Source organism: Gadus chalcogrammus, chromosome 9, assembly GCF_026213295.1.
Source record: "Gadus chalcogrammus isolate NIFS_2021 chromosome 9, NIFS_Gcha_1.0, whole genome shotgun sequence".
Lineage (NCBI taxonomy): Eukaryota > Metazoa > Chordata > Actinopteri > Gadiformes > Gadidae > Gadus > Gadus chalcogrammus.
The window spans coordinates 8,515,016-8,536,961 of NC_079420.1; the positions used below are offsets into that span (position 1 = coordinate 8,515,016).

Here is a 21,946-nt window from a genome sequence, read left to right on the forward strand (position 1 = left end):
CAAGGCCCCGTTCGCATAATTCTATCGAATTCCAAACCAGTAATACTGAGTTTAAGGAGGACTTGTAAGGGCAGACCATCCCATCGGCCCTGCCCACTAGCTTTAGGGCAAGACGTGGTATGATGGCGGGCTGTCGATTGACAAGCAGCTAATGGCCGTAGGGAGGACTGTGATTATCTCATGATGATGTCTCGGTGTGCTCAGACAGATCGAATAATGAAACACGGTTTCAGGGGCCAGAGTCCACAACCACTTCACTTTTTCTGTTTCTGGAACGTTTCTCCCCCCCCCCCCCCCCCAACTCTGAATTACGATGATGTCACATTCGAGCTCTGTCATTGGCTGGCCTGAGGGTTAGACCCACAGCGTACAAAACGCACTAAAGTCTCAAAAGGACAGTTGGCTTTGAAAGAGAAAACGTGATATTAGCAGTGACTCATCTCTGGCCACCATGTTATTATGTGATTCCTTCACCACCAACGATTCCCATCGATCTAAAGTTCCACGAAATCAGACCAGAAACCCCAACGATGTGGGTCTGTATCTGAAAGATGGAAAAGATGATTTACTGTCACCACAGGTTCTCCATACCCCGTTTGTCTTTGAATAAGTGGGTCTAAGGTAGACTGCACTGTTGAGACAATCTTCAAATAAAAACATTTCAAAGTCTCTCGACACTACATGAAACCCGGGTAAGCGGTGTCAGTATAAAAGAACGAGTTTCGCAATCCTCCAACCTGTAATTTGCGGGATTATCAAAGCCTAAATACATGACATGGAAATGTAATAATTAAATTGAGGGCTTGGAAAAATATAACGTACTGTGGAAAACTGTAGTTTTTATTAAACTGCTCGGCCTGATTCGCCAGCCCTTCTAAGAACACTGAACTCACAGAGAGGAAGTGGATTTCAAAGGTCAACTTTTATTTATATAACCTCTATAAAGTTCTTCATCTTTAAATCATTATGAACCAAATGTTAGCCCCCCAAATAAAAGATGATTTAGTTAATTTTTTCACTTGAAACGACCAAACAAATGTACAAGATTGATCGTTCCCCCTAAAATACAGTACGCACTTTCCACTAGAAAACACCCACACACACACGCACACCCACATGAGCGATATGACACACACACACACACACACACACACACACACACACACACACACACACACACACACACACACACACACACACACACACACACACACACACACACACACACAAGCAGAGACACACACACACATCATAGAACAGCACCACATGGGCTGGGATGCTATCCTTTCACTAGACAACACACGCCTCACACACACACACTCACACGCCATACACACACGCAACACACACACACATGCCGCACACATAACACACCACACACACACAACGCACGCAACACACACAACACACGCCAGTGAGAGAGCTCTGTCATAACAGAGCGTTGGCAGGGAGGGCTCCAGCCCATCTGCCGAAGCCCAGGAAAACCCAACTCTTCCACACATTCCCTGTTTAGGTTTCACATTAACCCGGCTGACCTCCAACAGCGTGTGTGTGTGTGTGTTAGAGTGTGTGTGTGTGAGCTTGCATATGTTGACTGTTTTCCACTGTTGGACCGAGGGACCACACCAGAAGAAAAGAGCAACGTTGGTCTTTTAAACCCAGAACCTTTAAACATCGGTGCTCTCACATTTTGATGTGGTTAGCACGTTCCAAAAATGAATTTTTTTAAAAATCCACTGTGTGACTGAGACACAACTCCAAAGATAAACATTAACTTCCACCGCACATTTATTTTAATACCATATCCTAATGATTAAAAGGTTGAACCCACAGTGCGCACGCGTCTTAAGATGAAGGGGGTCAAGACGTGCTTAATTTATGATTCCCTTTTCCCTTCCTCAAACCCTCACGTCTTTCATGTGCTCCTGCCGTATGAGCGATGCACAGGCCATTCGCGAGGAGCCCGCCGTAGCCAGCCCTGCGCTTGGCCATGCGGAATGCAGCTTTGCATTGCTGAGAATGGCAGAGATTTATGTGACTGCAGTGGGGTGTGTGCATGTTGCTCACAGATGGAGGCCTTCTGCTCTCCTCTCCTCTCGGGCTCCTTCAACACAGCGGCCCCCGACCTTCTTCTTCTTCTTCTTCTTGCTCATCTTACATTCCTTTATTCCTCTTTAATGCCCACGTTCGTCCCTTTAGACTTCATTCACCTGGGGTAGTACTTTCCCAGCCTCCTCCTGATTGGCTGCTGCGTTGACTGTCGACAAAGTCCCTTCACACACACGTTTGTGTCTGTGTTTTTGTGGGCGCGTGCTTCTGGGTGTGTGGGTGCATGCGTGTTGGGCCGAGATCGCCAGCCTCACCATCACAACGTGTTCCACTTCCACCTCTGCCTTTGCCATCCATTGAACACCATTCAAGCTGTCACTCACCACTTTCTACAGCAGGACAGAAATATCCACAATACTAATGAAGACTAAAGGAGAGAATACAATTGAACATAACAGACGACAACGGAAGAGACTAGACCATAGTAAAGTACAGTAGAGTAGACTAGTCTAGACTAGATTACTAGACCACATTACAATACAATACAATAAAATAACCCCGGACTCATGTGGGCAGATGCACAAACTTGCATACAGATACAAACACAGACAACACACAGGAACAGAGAAACGCAGCACATGGTCACCACTATACTCCTCGTGCCTTCTCCCATCTGAATTTTTGTTTATATATTTGATCTGTCCTGTCTCTGGATATAGTCTCGGTGCCACTCGGAGCAGAATGCAAGCCATTCAAGCTGTGGTGGAATGCATGTGCATGACAATGCCCAGAACTTATGAGTAAACATGCACATTTTTGTTTCTCCAGGGAGAAAAAGCTCTCTGGGAGACTGACCGACACAATGATGTGCTATTGTTCCATGGACGGGGAGTGCCACTGGAAATATTTAATAGCTGAAAGAAAGCGTGAACACCACGGGTGACTTTGAAGTCTGCCCTGTTTAGAGTCGGGTGTCGGGTGCATAAAGTGCTGGTGGAAATAAAAGCGTGTAATCTAAGAAGTCATCACTACTCGGATAATGGAGCCGTGTGGCAGCGTGCCGGTGCGCCTGCCAATCAAGCACGCTTTTATTTGGGAGGACATCGCATGTCAGACAAGATACAGTGGCTGTCTGCCACACACATTAAACTGGCGGTGAAACGCTGACACGTTTACTACAAGTGTGCACAAACCCAACGAAATAAAACAAAAGACAACACACACAAGCGGTTTTTCCCCATCAGCGGAGGCACGCAGCTATTTGTGTTTATTTGTGATCGTAACCTAGGCATGACCAGGCATCACCGCGAGGTGTGATGCCTGTGTGTGCACACAAGTGACTTCTTGTATGAGTGTGTGCACACATACAAGTAAGCACGCAGCACGTGTGTGTGTGTATATTTGTGCGCGCTCGCGCGCGTGTGTGTGTGTGTGTGTGTGTGTGTGTGTGTGTGTGTGTGTGTGTGTGTGTGTGTGCTTATGAGTGTACAAACCTGTCTGTACCAGAGTGTGAGCACACATGCCAGCAAGCTTGCACCATGTGTGTGTGTGTGTGTGTGTTTGTGCATGTGTGTGCTTGTGTGTGTACAAACCTGTGTGTACCAGAGTGTGTGCACACATAGCAGTAAGTGTGCGGCACGTGTGTGTGTGAGTCTGTATGTGCGTGTGTGTGTGTGTGTGTGTGCTTGTGTGTGTACAAACCTGTCTGTACCGGAGTGCGTGCACCATGTGTGTCTTTGTGTGTGTAGTTTGCGTGTATGTGCTTGTGTGTGTGTGCATGTACCAGAGTGTGCACACATGCAAGTAAGCGTGCAGCAGTTGTGTGTGTGTGTGTGTGTGTGTGTGTGTGTGTGTGTGTGTGTGTGTGTGTGTGTGTGTGTGTGTGTGTGTGTGTGTAGTTTCCGTGTATGTGCTTGTGTGTGTGCATGCGTGTGTGTGTGTGTGTGTGTGTGTGAATCCATGTGTGTGAGGAGAAGAGAGAGTCATAGAGAGAAGCTGTTTATCGGATAGAGTAGGATCAAATGTGACCACATGAGGATTCGTAACCGCTGACCCACATATACATGCACACAAATGCGACCACAAACCCACACACACAATCACACGCCTACAGACAAAAACAACAAGGGATATTGAAGGGCATTAGCTGAACCAGCTGTTGAATACATACTGGTATAGAGGTGGTTTTATTGTAAAGAACTGGGGGTTTTTATTGCATATTTTTAGGCTCAAGCCAATGTCGAGGGACATAGTGTTCCATTGTTCCTTGAGAACAACTGCTTAGTTAGCACACGTGTTCCGCAAACAGCTCAGCATAAGGTTATAATTGATGCGTACAATGATAACCAGCGGTTAAACAGCAATCAATCTCTGTGCCTTTGTTTGTGTGTGTGTGTGTGTGTCTGTATTCAAAGGGGACACATCAACTTGGTGGTTGTCAAAAGGTCACGACCCCCTGGCTGTCAGTTATGGGAAAGGTGTTAAATGGGTTCTGAGGAGATCAAATCTAGTTATGAGTTTCTAACAGTCAATTCACAGGAAGAAATAATTGAAATTTATAGAATGTATTGCTAAGGTAACAGCAATATAGGCAGAAAAAAACGGAACTTTGAAACAATTATAGTAGTTACCTTTCCTAATACGATGCTGTTTGCAGTCGCAGTGACTTGATGTCCCCTTGTTGTGTGTGGGGCCAAACAGTAAAACAACAAGCACCAGAACAAACTAAACTAAAAGCCTCTACTGTACACACTTGTCACCTTGGCCTCATGCCAAGGGGAGCGCTAAATAGAGTAACACCACATCAGATAACGTAGTGTGTATCTCAACCCAATCTCACAGCACTCAATCCCCCTGTCTGCACGCATGCTTCACCACACAATGTATCGCTGTCGGTAGTTCACAGAACTGCCAGGTTAACCCATTCCTCGCACACAACAAAGTTAGCTAGGATAAGATGCTACACGATGCTAAGTACTATCTTTATCCAACATGTCTGTACGGCCATGCGCGTTGGAGGTGGTGTCCGAACCAGGAGGAGGAAGAGAGGCCTGGAATGTCGGGATTTGCTGTGTTTTGGGACTGTTGGGTGAAGCTCCTCGCCCATTACCAGCCATTACAGACACACTCCCCCAAAACAGGAACAAACATCTCCCGGCTGATATCATCAGTTCCCTTATCACCGCGGAGGAACCAGACGAGAGCTAGTCACTCCCGGGGAGGCAGCAGATACCTACTGCTTGCTCCCAGCCACGCCCTGAGCTGCCATGACAGCTCATTGTGCCCATGCGGGATGTAGTGATGGCATGATGGAGGATGCAGAGCGAGGAAGACCAAGGCAACGCTGTCACTGTGTTATGACTATGACAGAGAGAGAGAGAGAGAGAGAGAGAGAGAGAGAAAGAGAAAGAGAAAGAGAAAGAGAACGAGAACGAGAACGAGAGAGAGAGAGAGAGAGAGAGAGAGAGAGAGAGAGAGAGAGAGAGAGAGAGAGAGAGAGAGAGAGAGAGGTGTTCCAGCTCCATTTACTGGGCCATCAGAGATCTTTGACAGGCCAAGGCCACTGTAATAGACCTGGACACTGACTTGGACCCACTCCCTCTGCAGACGTTTCATCTTCAGGACTGCATGTCTTTTTAATCCACTCCATTGTGGCCTTTATAAAATATCTTCACCATATGTGGTCAAAGGAGGAAAACTTGTATTTTTTTAAGTCCATGATTGCAAAATATCCTGTTTATGGGAATAGTTTTCCTGTTCTTGTATATTGATAAATGTTGTGCTATAATAATAATAATCACGCCACATGCTTCGGCCACATTAATAATATATAATAATAACACTCCATGGATAAGTGAACCCGTATGAGTGCTTTATATATTCAAACACAATTCAGAGACAAAACAAGAACACACAGACCGCAGGGCTAGCCCCCCAACTCCCACCACCCCATAAAACAGGATCCTCCATCATTTGGAACGCCATAACCTAAAGCCATTATCAATCATCCACGAGGACAGACATCTTTTAGGAACCAACTTCTGGTTACATGGTGACCTCTGCCCTCCGAAGGAAGACTGTCTCCACAGGCGTTTTTTTAGGGTTGATATGATGGACAACTTCTGTAACATTGCAACGTTAACAAAATGACTTAACGTGTTGATCTGGATCCTATGACTACCCTGCAGTTTCTCCAGGTTTTGTTTTGGAACCAGGTTGTGCGTGCAACTTTTATTCCATTGAATGTTCTGGGCCTGTTCTACAGTCATCATACTTTTTAGCAGAACTTCTGGCCCAGCAGTCCTACTGTGTTACAGCACAACTTCTGATCCAGCAGTCCTACTAAGTTATAGCAGAACCTTTGACTCAGCAGTCCTACTATGTAATAGCAGAACTTCTGATCCATCAGTCCTACAGTGTTTCAGCACAACTTCTGATCAAGCAGTCCTACTGTGTTACAGCAGAACTTCTGATCCAGCAGTCCTACAATGTTACAGCTGCAAGGGGCTGAGTTACACCGGAGATATTCTACCAAGTGTTTCAGACGTGTATCTCAAAGTCTATCTTAGCTCAGTCTGTGTCACAATGACAATTTGAAAGTGCTGGCTGACCATCCACACTCAAAGATCCCTAACTTTGAATAAACCCTCTGCTAAACCCCTAAAAGCAAACGTAAGCGTAACAGTGGCGGGATTGATTCCAGGTCAGCTCAGCAGCAGGAAGACCCCGATACACACACCATAACAAAACATCCAAACCCCTAGCCCCAGCCCCAGCCCCTGCCCGGCTACGTCCAATCTCCTGCTGGCACCACCGCCTCCACCCCCCATGCGGCGGCGGCCCCAGACAGGCGGAGGTGGAGCGGCTGGCATTCCCCCAGTGGGGCACCTCACCTGGCAGAGCCGGCTGGAGCCTGGAGCGCCAGGGGAGGGGGGGGGGGCTGGCACCAGAGCAGGCACGCCGGCACGACCCGGCCTGCCCTGTGTGCGGGCGTGGCCCGGGAGGGAGGCACCGGGAATGACAGGGGGGCTGCTGCCGGGGCTTGGGTGGGGCAGGGGTGGTAAGGATGCAGGGATAGGGTGTTGGCTTGCTGGCTGGGAGAGAGGGGAGGTAATGGGTGTCTTTATGTAAGGGGGAGCGGGGGATGTGCCTGTGCATGTGTGTGTGTGTCAATGTGTGTGTGTGTGTGTGTGTGTGTGTGTGTGTGTGTGTGTGTGTGTGTGTGTGTGTGTGTGTGTGTGTGTGTGTGTGTGTGTGTGTGTGTGTGTGTGTGTGTGTGTGCGTGTGTGTATGTTTGCAAAAGACTGAATTATCGAATGTTTGGCTGCTTGTTTCCAAGTGATAACAGAGTGATAGAGAGAGAGAGAGAGAGAGAGAGAGAGAGAGAGAGAGAGAGAGAGAGAGAGAGAGAGAGAGAGAGAGAGAGAGAGAGAGAGAGAGAGAGAGAGAGAGAGAGAGAGAGAGAGAGAGAGAGAGAGAGAGACGGACAGACGGACAGACAGACAGACGGACGGACGGACAGACAGACAGACAGACAGACAGACAGACAGACAGACAGACAGACAGACAGACAGACAGACAGACAGACAGACAGACAGACAGACAGACAGACAGACAGACAGACAGACAGACAGACAGACAGACAGACAGACAGACAGACAGACAGACAGAAAGGGTGTGTGAGAGAGAGAGAGAGCGATAGAGAGAAAGAGAGAGAGGGAGAGAGAGGGGCTGCAGGCTTTACTTCTGAGGAATTCTAAGCATCCAAGTACCTGGGCTGGCCTCTCAAGGTGGCCTCCACCTCTCTGCCTCACCTCAGCCTTACCCACAAGAGCCCAGCCTCACCCTGCAACCTATTAGCTGTCAGCTGTCAACCCTCACCCCTTTCTAGTCCCGGGGGGATGGGGGGGGGGGAGTGGAAGAGAGAAAGATAGGGAGATAGAGAGAGAAAGAGAGAGAGAGAGATTGAGAGAGAGAGAGAGAGAGAGAGAGAGAGAGAGAGAGAGAGAGAGAGAGAGAGAGAGAGAGAGAGAGAAGAGAGAGAGAGAGAGAGAGAGAGAGAGAGAGAGAGAGAGAGAGAGAGAGAATATGACAATAGGTATAGGATTGTGACATTGTGGTATTTGGCCTGCGTTGTGTATACAAATGCATGAGAAGACTATAAAAATATGATAATTATAATAAAAAGAAGAAGAAGACCGCATGAGAACATATGCTCTTCCTGGTCTGCTTCTTGGCACAACGTTGAACAAAACGGTCTGCATCTTTTTTTGAGAAACCTCTTTGATATTTGATCCCTCCTGCGATGCACAATGTGTTTGCATCTGCTCACCGTGGAACATCTGAAGACTGTTAGAAATACAAATCTGTTATCTTACACCAAAGGAATCCTAACACTCGGGTCGGGACTGGAGACCATATTGTGGCCAGATGAGGCCTGGATCCAGACCTTGGTCAAGGTCCACTACTGGGCTCCAGACCCTGGACGTTGACCACACCGCTCTCCTAGCACACAGGTGATTTAACCCCGCAAGCAGGTCTGAAAAAGGTCCCAACCAACGATAGGCCAGAAAAGCTAACCGAGCAAGCTTTTCTTGTTTTCACTTCAAACATTTTTTCTCTTCCTCCCCCCTCGATGACATAATTACATATTATTATGCATACAAAAAATTATCTTCTCGACGTAATTACACTCATCCCATTTTTTTGGGTTCTTGCAGAAACGTCACTGAAATCAGAGCCGATAGGGATCAGGGCATTCACTTGCTCCTAGGAGAGTGAGGCCTTGAGGGGATCCTACACTGATGGAAGGGGATTCCTCAGGGCAACCCTGCTCTTCGACTGCACCGATGCCTGCAGAGATGCAGGGACGCGCGCAGACAGACATAAACACAGGCAGACACAGCGTCTTGGAAACGCCCACACTCGCATGTGCGTGCACACACACACACACACACACGCTCACATGCGTACCCGCATCCATGCGTCTGCACACAAGCAAGGGCACACAGACACAGACTGCAAACCTGTCATTTTCATGGTTGGAATCAGGAAAAAAATCAGACTCTGAACCGGTCTGAACTCAATGCTATGTAACTAATTCAAACACATTTTTGTCAAGCACTCTCCAATCCCTAATTGTCACACACGCACACACACGCACTCACACACACACACACACTCACAGACAAACACACACAGACACACACATCAAGATCAGTAGAGACACCACATTGCAAAGTCTCTCTCTCTCCCCCACACACATGCAGATCAACTAACAACAGGTTGAAAGCTCAACTGTTGGTAACAAGATGTTTTCTCACCTTTCAAGCTGAACGTCTCCAAACGCTGATGTGTGTGTGACTTTGTGTGAGAGTCTGCCTTTCTTGCCCTCTCTCTCTCACTCTTTCCTCCTCCCTCACCCTCTTCTCATCCTGTAGTCATAACGTGGCTAGGGCTGAGCTCTGCAGCGGTGAACCCTGGACGGGAGAGGGAGAGAGAGAGAGAGAGAGAGAGAGAGAGAGAGAGAGAGAGAGAGAGAGAGAGAGAGAGAGAGAGAGAGAGAGAGAGAGAGAGAGAGAGAAGGAGGGGGCAGGAAAGAGAGAATGGTTTGTGCCCAGACATATGACAATCTATACATAAAAAGATAGCCTGAGGAGAAAAAAAGGGTAATAAACACGTCATTTTGCACTGATTAGGGTTTTTAGTGCTTTTCTAACAAAAACTTGCTTTACTTCAATTCACAACTTCTTCGTTTGGTTACAAATGTATCATGATCACTTGTACTGCCTTGAAACCCTGTCATTCTCTCTCTCTCTCTCTCTCTCTCTCTCTCTCTCTCTCTCTCTCTCTCTCTCTCTCTCTCTCTCTCTCTCTCTCTCTCTCTCTCTCTCTCTCTCTCTCCTGCCTTGTCTACGGTCTGGTGTGCAGCTGGGTTCAGACGCACCTGCTGCCCACCTCACCTACTTTTAAGAGTGTGTGTCTGTGACTGTGTCTGTGTGTGTCTGTGCAGGATCTACTGGAAGGACATTGAAAGAGAGAGACGGAGAGACATGGAAAATATATAGAGAGGGAGGGAGAGGAAGAGAGAGAGGGATGGAGAGATTGAAGGAGAGAGATATGGAGGTAGCGAGAGGGAGAGGGATAGAGGGAGAGACAGAGACATGCCACAAATATATATGGAGGAAGAGATAGAGAGTGAGAGGGAAAACTGTAGATGAAGAGTGAGAGGGGGAGCGAGAGGGTCAAGAGATACCTCAGGATGTGTGATGTCACGACTGTCACATTACATCAAAGGCAAAATCTAATTATTGCTTTGTTGCTTACCCACACACAAACACACACACACACACACGACTGCTGGCTAGACGCACACACTTAAATACACGTACACACAAACACAAACAAAAGAGCTGTAAAATGTTTTACTACACTCACGTCTAAAAATTTTAACTACCTTGACACTGTTGTTCCAGAATGTGAGGAATGCCCTGTATTCTGATTGGTCGGCGCATGTGTCCGTTAAGAACAGCTCCCCCTCCTGTACATCCCCCATGGCCTGACTCGAGAGGCAGAGTAGTCAGCCCTTGTTTTTAATCCCCGCCCCCTTTTACACACACACACACACACACACACACACACACACACACACACACACACACACACACACACACACACACACACACACACACACACACACACACACACACACACACACACACACACACATGCACATAATCCATGACAACAACAACAGTGATCCAGGTGATCCTCGTTTATAGTGTTTTGATAATTGGTCATCTGTAGGAAGAACGTCAACAAGAGAAGATAATATCTGGTCCGTCTCTGATGTTGTCTTGATTAGTAAGATCAACCAGAGAAGCCACCTCGCTCCGCTCCAGCGTGACATCATGCAGCTTTGAAAACAGAGCTGCTAACAACGCTGGATTACAGTCTGGCGATAGAACAGGGTCATAACACAATAATCACAGCATATTACATGAGGATATGACGTGATCAAACGCGGTTGAGGATTGACCCTCTTGATCCTACCGTGTTATTGTAGCTCACGTAGACCTCGGTTGGAATGAGTCACTTTGCACCAAAAGTCGCGGTGACTCAAGTTTTTTTTTCGTGAATGCTGCCACGAAGATTTCTGTTTCATGCTCTCTGGGGACACCTTTGGCAATAAACGGTAATTTTGCCCGGAGACGCAAGCAGTATTTGGTGATGGACAGTGACCATTAAAATCTCTGAGATTTCCACTTTAAAGATTGGACTTGTGAAGAAAGTCACCAAAATATATATATGAATTATCACATCTTTCTTCTTCGAGCATTTATTTAAAACAGATTCTTAAACTGATAGTATTCTTGAAAACTAAGTATATGCATTTATTTTAATTGGTACTATAATTAAATAGTTTGAATTGCTTCTATTATCAAGGCCGAGGCTATCGCACGCTATGCCAAGTACACAATTTGTTTAACACTTAAAATTAATTTACTTAATTATAAAGATTCAAAGTAATTGATCGACACTTGGCCCAAAAGTGACACTACTGAAAGAATGAAAAGTTTGTAATAATGTTATAAAACATTGTTAACAATATTACTGATTAATGTGAAAAGTTCTCAGGAGAGTATTGAGCAATTACAGTATAACTATTCTTGGAAGTTGCTATACATTTCTGAATCTTGGGCCAAGTCTAATTCAAAGTCTAATTCAGATGCATAGGTCCTGACCCACCCCTCCTTTAATCCCTCAATGATCGCTCCCTCACACAACACTCAAACTGCTTGTATTTTGCAAAAACACAGCATTCCTCTCTCTCTCTCTCTCTCTCTCTCTCTTTCTCTCTCTCTCTCTCTCTCTCTAGACAACATCTGCTGTGATGACACTGGGGCTGATGTGCTTAAAGCTGACTGCGTTCTAACCGTTCCCAACACGCCCCATCAGAACAGGCGGGGGGCGGGGGAGGGGGGCTACTGTGGAAACTCTGAACTCGATTTCCGCAAAAACGTCCATTTAAATTAGGGAGGGGGGAGGGGAGTGGTGATGGTCGGGGGGGTTCTGACCATAACTTTAGGCTGGTGATGATGATGATGATGGGGGCGGAGGGCGGTTGTGAAATGGAGAAAGCAGCATGTGTTTGGTTTGCAAGACAGACTGAGGTTTGGAAAGATTTAGAGAATATTTTAGTCACCGTCAGCGAAGGTTTGCAAGCATTTCTTTGAGGGCCATAAAATGTTATCGCTGGAAAATAGATCAGTCACGCTTGTGACCTGGACACCCCCTCTAATGCCACCGCAGGCCACAACCGATTTACCCTATACGATAACAAACTAGCCCAGTGGCCCCCCGGGGCCCGAATACCGCATGCCTTCTCCCTGCCTCGCTCCTCTCCTTGAGTTAAACACTGTTGCCAGCGCACGCACACACGCATTCACAAACGCATGCACACACATGCAAATGCACATGCATGCACGTACATACACACACACACACACACACACACACACACACACACACACACACACACACACATGCCCACACGCAGACACACACACTCACTCTTCAACACACAAACTCTTACACACAGACAAAGAGATAAGCTCGGTCTTAAACACACGCACACACTTGAAAACACACATGGGTGGACGCAGACACATGCACTCATACAAACAAACACACACACACACACACACACACACACACACACACACACACAAACATACACACACACACACACACATACACACACACACAAATAAACTCACACTCAAACACACACACACACACATACAACCTTAGACACACAGAAACAAATACACTCTCACTCTCACACACACACCCACCCACACCCACACAGACCAACCCAAACCTCCTCCCCACACACACACACACACCCTTTATCTCACTTTCTCTCTCTTCAACACACACACACACATGCTCTTCCTCCAAGCACCCAGTGAAACATGTAGCTGGGCTGTCAGGGGCTTGTCGCGTTTTCAGCTATGTCAGGTGTACAGGGCTGAGGGCGCCTAGTGCTGTATTGGCTTGCACTCTAGCGAGCCGCTGCTCCTGATGAGATCAAATTCCCCTTGAATTCGAACGTACAGCAGCTCACACGATTTCTGTAGGCAGAGGAGGGCCCACACATGACCGCGTCCCATCCATACACATGCCAGGCTTTGGGTGCGCCCTCCAAGACCTGGGTGTGCATACCGGTGTGTGTGTGTGTCTTTGGCATGGCTCTTGTTACAGTGGGCGGTTGTCTGTTCTTGTCCAGGAATTTCCTTCGATGTAAGGGACCATTGGGTTTAGGTTAGGATTGATTGGGATCGTTTCACCGAGGGACGCTGGTTGAGTTTGTCTAGGGTTAAAGATGCTTGACTTAAAAACACATTATTCATGAAAAAGGGGACAATTTATGAATTTGAAGATTAAATGGGTTCACACACATTTCACATTTTATTTTTTATTATTAATTCTCAGCGATTCCTTGGTCTATAGTGCAAATCTGTCATGTTTGGAACCCTTGAAAGCTTTTACCAAAGGTTATCTAAATACAAGATTGACCTTGATGAAGAAAAGTAAAGTTCATACAAAGTAACTAAATGAAAACATCCTCCATTTGGAGACAGGGCAGCAGCCAGTTGTGCTCTTGAGGGTCTCACAGCGTGGACCGTATCCTTGTGTTTGTGTGCGTCGCATTTGAGTTGCATGTCTGCTGTTTGTTGTGGTCTAGTGGTCGCGTTTTGAAAATCACCTACTGTTCCCATAAATCGTCCAATGGCTTAGAACCCAAATGACTGCATCAGCATTGTGTCATGTTGTGTAGATATTCTTTGATGTTAATTGTGGTGAACTCAATGGAGATCATTTAAATCCCCAATATTAAACAGCGAGAAAAAGGCATCACGCAAATCCAGTAAAGTAACGTCATGTGACTACCTCATATAATTTTACAACCAAATCGAATTAATTGGGCTTTTTCTAGCACTGAAATGAATTTCCCTGACGATGCCTTGTCAAATAACATCCATAACATTATGTTTCCACCCCATGTCAAATAAACCCTGTACCAGTTCACAGCTGGCTGGTGTGTTTCTTAACTCCAGCATGATGCAATCCATCCTGAGCAATCTTTCACGTTACCCTGAGGGCATCTCTGCGCTACCTAGCAGACATACATGGAAATACATCATATTACAGAGGCAAGCTGCCCTGGACGTCATTTCACATTTTCCAGTTGATTGGTAGAAATACAGAAAACTGCATGGTTGCAAATAGGGGTGGGAATCTCTTGGCACCTCACGATTCGATTCGATTCCGATTATGAGGTCAACGATTCGATTCTGAAGCGATTATCAATGCATCTCGATGCAATAATTTTTTTTATGGACATTTCCATGCGTGATTTTCAAAAATATATATATACATCTGGGTTTGCTACTCAGAGTTTGCTAATCACTTCCTACTTTTGTGATGATCATTAAAGACATCAACAGATGAATTAACTTATCTAATATTTCACAAGAGAGAAAGCTTTTGTCACAAATATGACTTTCTATGAACAATGCAATAATCAATGCAGCTTGCATTATAACACAATATGGAAGCATGCAAAAAATAGGTTTCAGTTTTATTTTATTTCTAATCTTTATTTTCTATGTCATTAAAGGAAAAGCTGCTCTTGAATTAGAAGGAGTTCTTGTGTCTGGCTGTGAGTTTGCGCGCATGCTATGCTTAGGCTCAATCGCAATCGTGTCAAGACAAATCAGATTGGCCAATACACACTGAAGATAAATTCAATAATTTTTTACGCACAAAAATTATCCCTCTCTGGCGGGCAGAATATTGCAGCAGGCAAAAAAAAAACGATTTTAACTCAGATTATTAATTTATCTGCATCGAGACAGAATCGTTCTAGCAAGAATCGCGATGCATCGAAGAATCGATTATTTTTCCCAACCCTAGTTGAAAATATGGTGATGAAATAAGTGATGGGCTATGAATCGAGTATGTCATTTCAGATGATATACAGGTTCTCTACAGTGCTAGATGTGACTGTATTTAAAAAATACAATATCCAACATCCAACATCCAATATCCCGATGGCGTGACAGACAACACAGATCAACCAACCATTCATAAGTGTGATAAACAAAATGGTATTTGCCAGCAAGATATTTCAAAGAAACTGAGAAACTGAGAACGAGATTACAATTGAAAGTGAGAGAAATTGAAAGATAGAAGGGGAGTTTGAGGGAGTTTAACTTATAATAGCACTTTGTTATTTTTCCTTTGTTTCAATTTCTAAGTTGGTTGGCAATGTAAATGTCTATTTTCCGTTCCAATAAAGCTATTTTAAATTTAGTAGAGTTCAGATAGAGCGAGAGAGAGAGAGAGAAATGGAGATAGAGAGAGTAGATAGTGGAAGATAAAGAGAGCGAGGGAGAGCGAGAGAGAAAGAGAAGAGAGAGAGCAGATAAACCGAGATAGAGAGAGAGTGAGGGAGAAAGATAGAGCAGATAAATAAACAGTGTGAAAGAGAGAGTAAGAGAGAGAAAGAGAGAGAGTGCCGTCAAAAAGATTAATAAATGTTTAATAGCCTTTAATCCAACCATACTTTATGAGTAAAGCACATTTGTCGTGATTTAATGTCAGTTCATTTGTAAAAAAATAAATAATAATAATTCTAAAGCCAACAATGAGCATTTCATATTGCTGTTAACTATAAATTGATGTGATTATGGTGGGATTATTTATGTTCGATGTTATTTATTGCAACAAATTAAGACAATAACTATCTGGCTAAATCTATCTAAGTCTATATTAGGCTTGCCTCATTCTTAGGTTATTGAGTATTATCTGCTCAATTAAACACATCTACAGTCCATCTGCACTTTGATGCTCTAAAATAAATATTTGAAAATATTGTGTTCAGAGCAGCAAGCTTATTCATGTCAAAATAGGCAAAATATTTGGACACAAACAGAAAACACACTTGAGCTGATGTCTCGAGTGTGAGACGCGTACTAGTGAGACTTTATCACTTAGCTCCCCAGCTGGTGGGGAGCTAAGTGAACCCTGCAAGTGAACCCCACTTGCAGGGTTGTATTTTGTAGTCCGCCATTAGGCGCCGGTAACGATGGCTGTGATGGAGAAACATAATCTGGATGTGCTCAGGGAGAGGAAACACAGGTAATCACCGTCTGCAACCACTGATGAAATGAGACAGTGATTCTGCGTCGTCTTGGCGCATGATCTGAATTGTTTTGATTGAAATGCAGCGCTGACTGTAAACACATTTCAGGGGAAACGCAGCAATGTGTTTAGAATGTAATTCGGTCACGTTCAGGAGACCACAGATTGACGCACCGCAAGTGCAATCATTCCGGCGTATTGCAAGCAAACACAAGTGAATCAAACCCCTTCGCCCTCTTTAGGAAAACGCAACACATATATAAAGTTCAAAACATGTATTACACATTTACACCTCAGCTTACCAAAGATATGCATCAGTGTTCATTGTTACTTCAACTAAGTTAGGATTGTACTACTTACTTTGAGTCCATAGATACTCCCCCCAAAACATGTATTTATGCTCAGCAATACGATCAGACAGGAGGCCCGTTACAAACCTTGCCGAAACACAGAACCCTAGACCAGTTGGGGTTGGGAAACCCATTCATGTGAAAATCAAGTATTTGACCAAAAAATCGCAAGCCACAAAAGTCGATGTTATATTAGTTTAAGCTAAATAATGATACTGTCCTACAGGGGGCGCTATAGAGTGCTCCACAATAATCAATCTGCATTAACTACATTCTGTTTGGTTCCGCCACATTTGTTCCAAATAAACAAAATGACGGACCGGAAGAACCCAAACTTGAAATTCAACCACATCAGAAATAGATCGTTAAGCCACTGTAACGTTAAAAAACAACAACAACATAAAAAGCCACCAAAAATAATCATAATATTTCCGGGTTGCAATATTTCCATCGTCACGATAAAAATCTTATCGGCACTACAGAATAACCGGAAAAGTATCAGCCACCCAGCAGTTTCCTGCCGAGTCCTGTTCCTCAAGCCCATTCCGGCGGCCCTGTGCCCCCAGCTCAGCCTCCGCTGGCTTGGTCCCCGTATCGCCCTCCTGGGGAGCACTGGGGGTGTGGGACAGGATGAGGATGAGACGGGATGGGACGTCGCATCCTGGGGCTAAATGTGGACGCAGCGGGCCAGACCTCAGGGAGACAGAGCCCCGGACCACAGACCTCCGCAGGGTGCAATTATCCACAACAAGAAAGGCAGGCCAACCTCCTCTCACTGCAGAACCCGGCTTGAATGGATACCTCACTGTCTCTGGGCCACAGACACACACACACATACAAACACACACACACATATACACACACACACACACACACACACACACACACACACACACACACACACACACACACACACACACACACACACACACACACACACACACACACATACACATACACACAACCTTACAAACCACCCACACACACACACACACACGTGCATACACAAACACGCACACACACACACACACACATACAGACACAGACACAAAAAACCACACAGAAACACACAACCACACAGAACCACACAGGCACACAAACACGCGCACACAAAAACACAAACACACACACACACACACAGACACACGCACACACACAAAAGCTACCACAAACACACACAGACGCAGACACACGCAACCATAGACGCACAGACATACACACAACAAAACAAACACACACATATACACAAACACACACACACACAACAACAGACACACAAACGCAACAGGCTTTTCAGAAGCACGCCGGCGAACACTGAACAGACGATGCTGTGTACGTACGTGTATACACGTAGTCGGCAATGCAGCTCAGGGCAGGTGTTAATATTGGCTCTGTGTCAAACAGCTAACTCACACTCGCGCTAAGAGGGCTGGCATTTAATACCCGAATCAATCAGCACAGGCACAGATTACAAACAAAGTTCCTCCTAATAATGGCGGTGGGAGGGCAATTTGCCAAACCACTCGGGTGATGCATTGTAGACAGATATATAGGCTCACGGGCTGCTGGAGGGAGGTACTGGCAAGCTGAATGTACAGGGCCTATAGCTAAAGACTAATAGCTAAAAGCCTATTTAAGCCAAGAGGCAATAGGCTATGGCTATAAGTTATAAACGATAGGAACATACCTGATGTAACTGCCAGTTGAACTTGTTTATTATATCTTATTATGTCTTTCATGATCATAAAAATTGTTATCATTGCAATTCTTTCACCATTACTAAAACAATTGCATAATGCAGAAAAAGCGAGTATTGAATCCCTTCTTGGCCAACCGTTTTTTTTCATGTTCAACTTTCTCCTTCTTCAGTCCCAATCCTTGTGGAGTCAGAGTGACGCCGGTGCAGAGAGGGTCTGCTAACGCAAAGGCTTGTGTGTTTGAGCTCTCTCTTGGGAGTGCTAATGTGGGCGCGTGTCAGAGAGAGGGTTAGGCTCCTCTGACACTGATAGTATAGCTTTCATACACAAACTCCCTCATTGTTACGCTCACACTCAAAGACACGCTCTAGCTAAGGAAAAAGTTGTATAACATTAGTGCAGGCCCTAACCAGCGGGAGAACACCTCCCCCTCTTTAACAGACCTCCCAGCCCCTAAATGCGTGAATCTATAAGCTGTGACAGGGGGTTCCCTCTCCCTTTAAAGCCTGCCGCGTCTCACACATGCAAACCGGCACTGTGCCTCCGTGCAAAAGGGGGTCAGCTGGAGTTACACTGATTAAACCGCAGGCATGCGTGTGTGTGTGGATAGATGCGCGGCTTTAGCGGTGAACCAGGGAGGCGTCCACATCAGAGCCTGGCTGGAGCCAGCCGGCCTCGCCGGGCTGGGAGGGACAGACAGGGAAAGATCTGGGCCCTTTATGAGGGCCAACAGGGTGAGGGTTCAGAGGCCCCCATGCCGACCTGTATGACAGTTTATAGATGAGCCCGAGCACCAGGGGAACATCTGGGGTTATACAATGGGACAGAGTGATCGTCGTGGATACGGAAGACAACACATGAGATGGTAGATGGGTAGCCCCACATGCTGGGAGAGAGACTGTTTATTAATAATAAAGCACGGAATGGAAATTGTAAGCATTCAAGTTCAAGGCCTCTTTCCTATATTGTTAGTGCAGCAGTGGGTTGAGCCACACTGAGCTTGTCACCTTAAGCTAAAGATAAGCTTACCTTAGATAACACGCTAGTAGCTGTGACCTAAAAACAGCTAATCTTGTTCCTTTCGCCTTATTATTATATTGACTCCAGTAAATGTAGGGGAAAGAAAAGTGAATGCCTGAGCGTGTAGGTCATGTTTACTTGTCTATGTATCCTGATGCACAGCTCAGAGACGGGGAAGGTGTCAACATGACAGCAATATGGGTCTGAACAAGGACTGACAGAACGTGCTCAAAGCAATACAAGCCCTAGCTTGGGGTGAGGGTGTGATTGCCATTGTGTCATCGTGGGCATAAGAAGCGGCAAAGCTTGGAGCCTCGCTACGTGGACTTTAATATGTGTTTGACAGGTGATGATGAACCTTTGGGATGAAAGGGGAAAATAAACTACAAAATGAACTACAATTAAATCCATGCCTATATTTTCAATTGAAGAACATTCCATGTTAATCCACAACAATAATGCTCTTTAAACAAGGTTTTTACTTCTGATTACTCAAAATAAAAACAATAAAGGGGTGGAGAGAGGGCTGGAGGAAGGGAGGATGGGAGATATAGGGATAGCGGGAGAGAGGAGGGAGGGAGAGAGATAGAAAGGGAGGGAGCAAGCGAGCGAGAAAGGGAGAGAGGGAGGGACGAATGGAAGAATGGAGGGATGGAGGGATGAATGGATGGATGGATAGCTGAACATAAAGGCTGGACCTGACTCCGGCATCGCAGCTTGTCTGATTCCTTGTCAAAATAACCTCTTGGATGGGTGGCCTCCAAGCCTCCAACGTGTGAGTGGTTAAACTTGCTCAGAGTATTATTCTAGGAACAGCTAAACTCAGAGGTCGTCCAGCTATTTTTAGGCATGGATTGAGACCATGCTGATTAGTCACTTATTGTGAGTAATCTAAATATGTACAAGTTGGAAAATTCAGACAGCAATTTAGCCAATCAAAGAAGGAAAGTGAGTCATTCTGACATATTCAGAAAATGAGTGTGATCGTAAAATAAACGGGGGGAAAAGCCCTGTTGGTTAAGTTGGGTTCCGATAACCACTTATATCGGTTATAATATATAATATTTTTAGAATCAGTCAGCTACTTAATTTCCACACAAAGCTTCAGCATGCATGAGTGGATCAGAAAAAAACGATCAGAGGGTAAGTAACCAACAACCGACCAATAATGACGACTCTATCTCCACTAAGTAACTTCTGCACACTAGTGGCCTCTCTGGCCAGAGTTGGCCTAGCGGCACCGGAGAGCATGCTTTATAGTGTACGGACAGGTAATGACTTACATACATTTGAACCAACCCAAAAGGTGGAGTGAAAAATTACGTTAATCAACATCTTCATGCAGTAAGATCTGACAGGTCACATATGTTTGATGCAGTATTGTGTGAAGAGGGCTTTTGCTTCATCTCCACAGAGTGAGATGGTATTTGCGTCTGAAAGCAGAAGTGCATTCCAGCCGCCCAGCATGAATCACTGTTGCACCGCGCAGAGGGGATCTCAGCCCGGTAAGGAGAGAGGTGGATAAACACTGTAATTTCACTGAGGTATAATTTAACGAAGCAGTTTTTATAACTAAGGGTTAACGCTTGGTGTTTCAACTATGCAAGGGTTAACGTTTCCTGTTGTGAGTGTCAAAAGCGCTTTCGGAACATATGAGATTTATGTTTAAGGGTTTAGGGTTTAGGGTTTAGGGTTTGGGGTGAGGACGGGAGAAAGAGGGTCAATCTTAGGCCAGGAAGGCGTGCCCCCATGTCAGCCCAGAACCAGTGACTTCTAGGTGTATAGAGCATTGGTAAGGCTATGGTAAACTTCGGCTAATTGCTGGGTTTAAGTGAAAAGATGGACAAATAATCATTTCATTAAGCTCTGGTGGTCGGAGGGATGGAAGACGTCTGCCTTGGCCTCTTGACGGGTAATCCAAAGTCAATGTAGCACGCAGAATATTGTGGTGTGTGTTAGTGTGTGTACATGCGCCCATGCGCTTATGTGTGTGTGTATTCATGTATCGCTACGCATCTATATGAATTCACATAATTTAGTTAACATCAACTCTACTCAATTTGGAGGTCAGGTTATGTGGATAGAGAGAGAAAGCGTGAGAGAGAGAGAAAGAGTGAGAGAGAGAGAGAGAGAGATAGAGAGAGAGAGAGAGAGAGAGAGAGAGAGAGAGAGAGAGAGAGAGAGAGAGAGAGAGAGAGAGAGAGAGAGAGAGAGAGAGAGAGAGAGAGAGAGAGAGAGAGAGAGAAAGAGACAAAGAGACACAGAGACACAGAGACACAGAGACAGAGAGAGAGTGAGGGAGAGGGATTGACAGCCTGCGGCAGGCAGTGATCTGATCCCTCGTCACACTGCAGGGTTTATTTTCCTGATCTGAGATCCAAAGGTGAGAGCTGGGAGGACCCACGGGATGTCTCCGCTCTGTTGAAACTCGCCAACAACAGCCACAGTGTAAACAGAGATGAAGACGGTCACATGGCATGACCGAACTGGGATTGGATTAGATTCTCTGCGCTGGTAGAGCAGGGTTGTTCCAGCTGGGGGATACGGCCCCGCTGTCAAAATACACGATTAGGGCTGTGTTAAGGTAAGGACTGACACATCTTGCTATACGTGCTGTCA

General features: G+C 45.5%; 1 protein-coding gene across 4 annotated transcripts in view; it reads right to left on the bottom strand.

The window, feature by feature from the left end:
• LOC130388587 (zinc finger protein 469) overlaps nucleotides 1–21,946 on the bottom strand; it is a 153,129-nt gene that overhangs the window by 30,146 nt on the left and 101,037 nt on the right. For 2 of the 4 annotated variants that reach the window (XM_056597954.1, XM_056597958.1), the window contains one exon: nucleotides 9,372–9,512. The exons of 1 other annotated variant lie outside the window; for it this stretch is intronic. The gene's annotated coding sequence lies outside the window, so the exon portion shown is untranslated. Of the gene's footprint in view, nucleotides 1–9,371; nucleotides 9,528–21,946 lie in introns of all 4 variants that reach the window. One more of the 4 variants, XM_056597956.1, reaches the window with a different exon arrangement.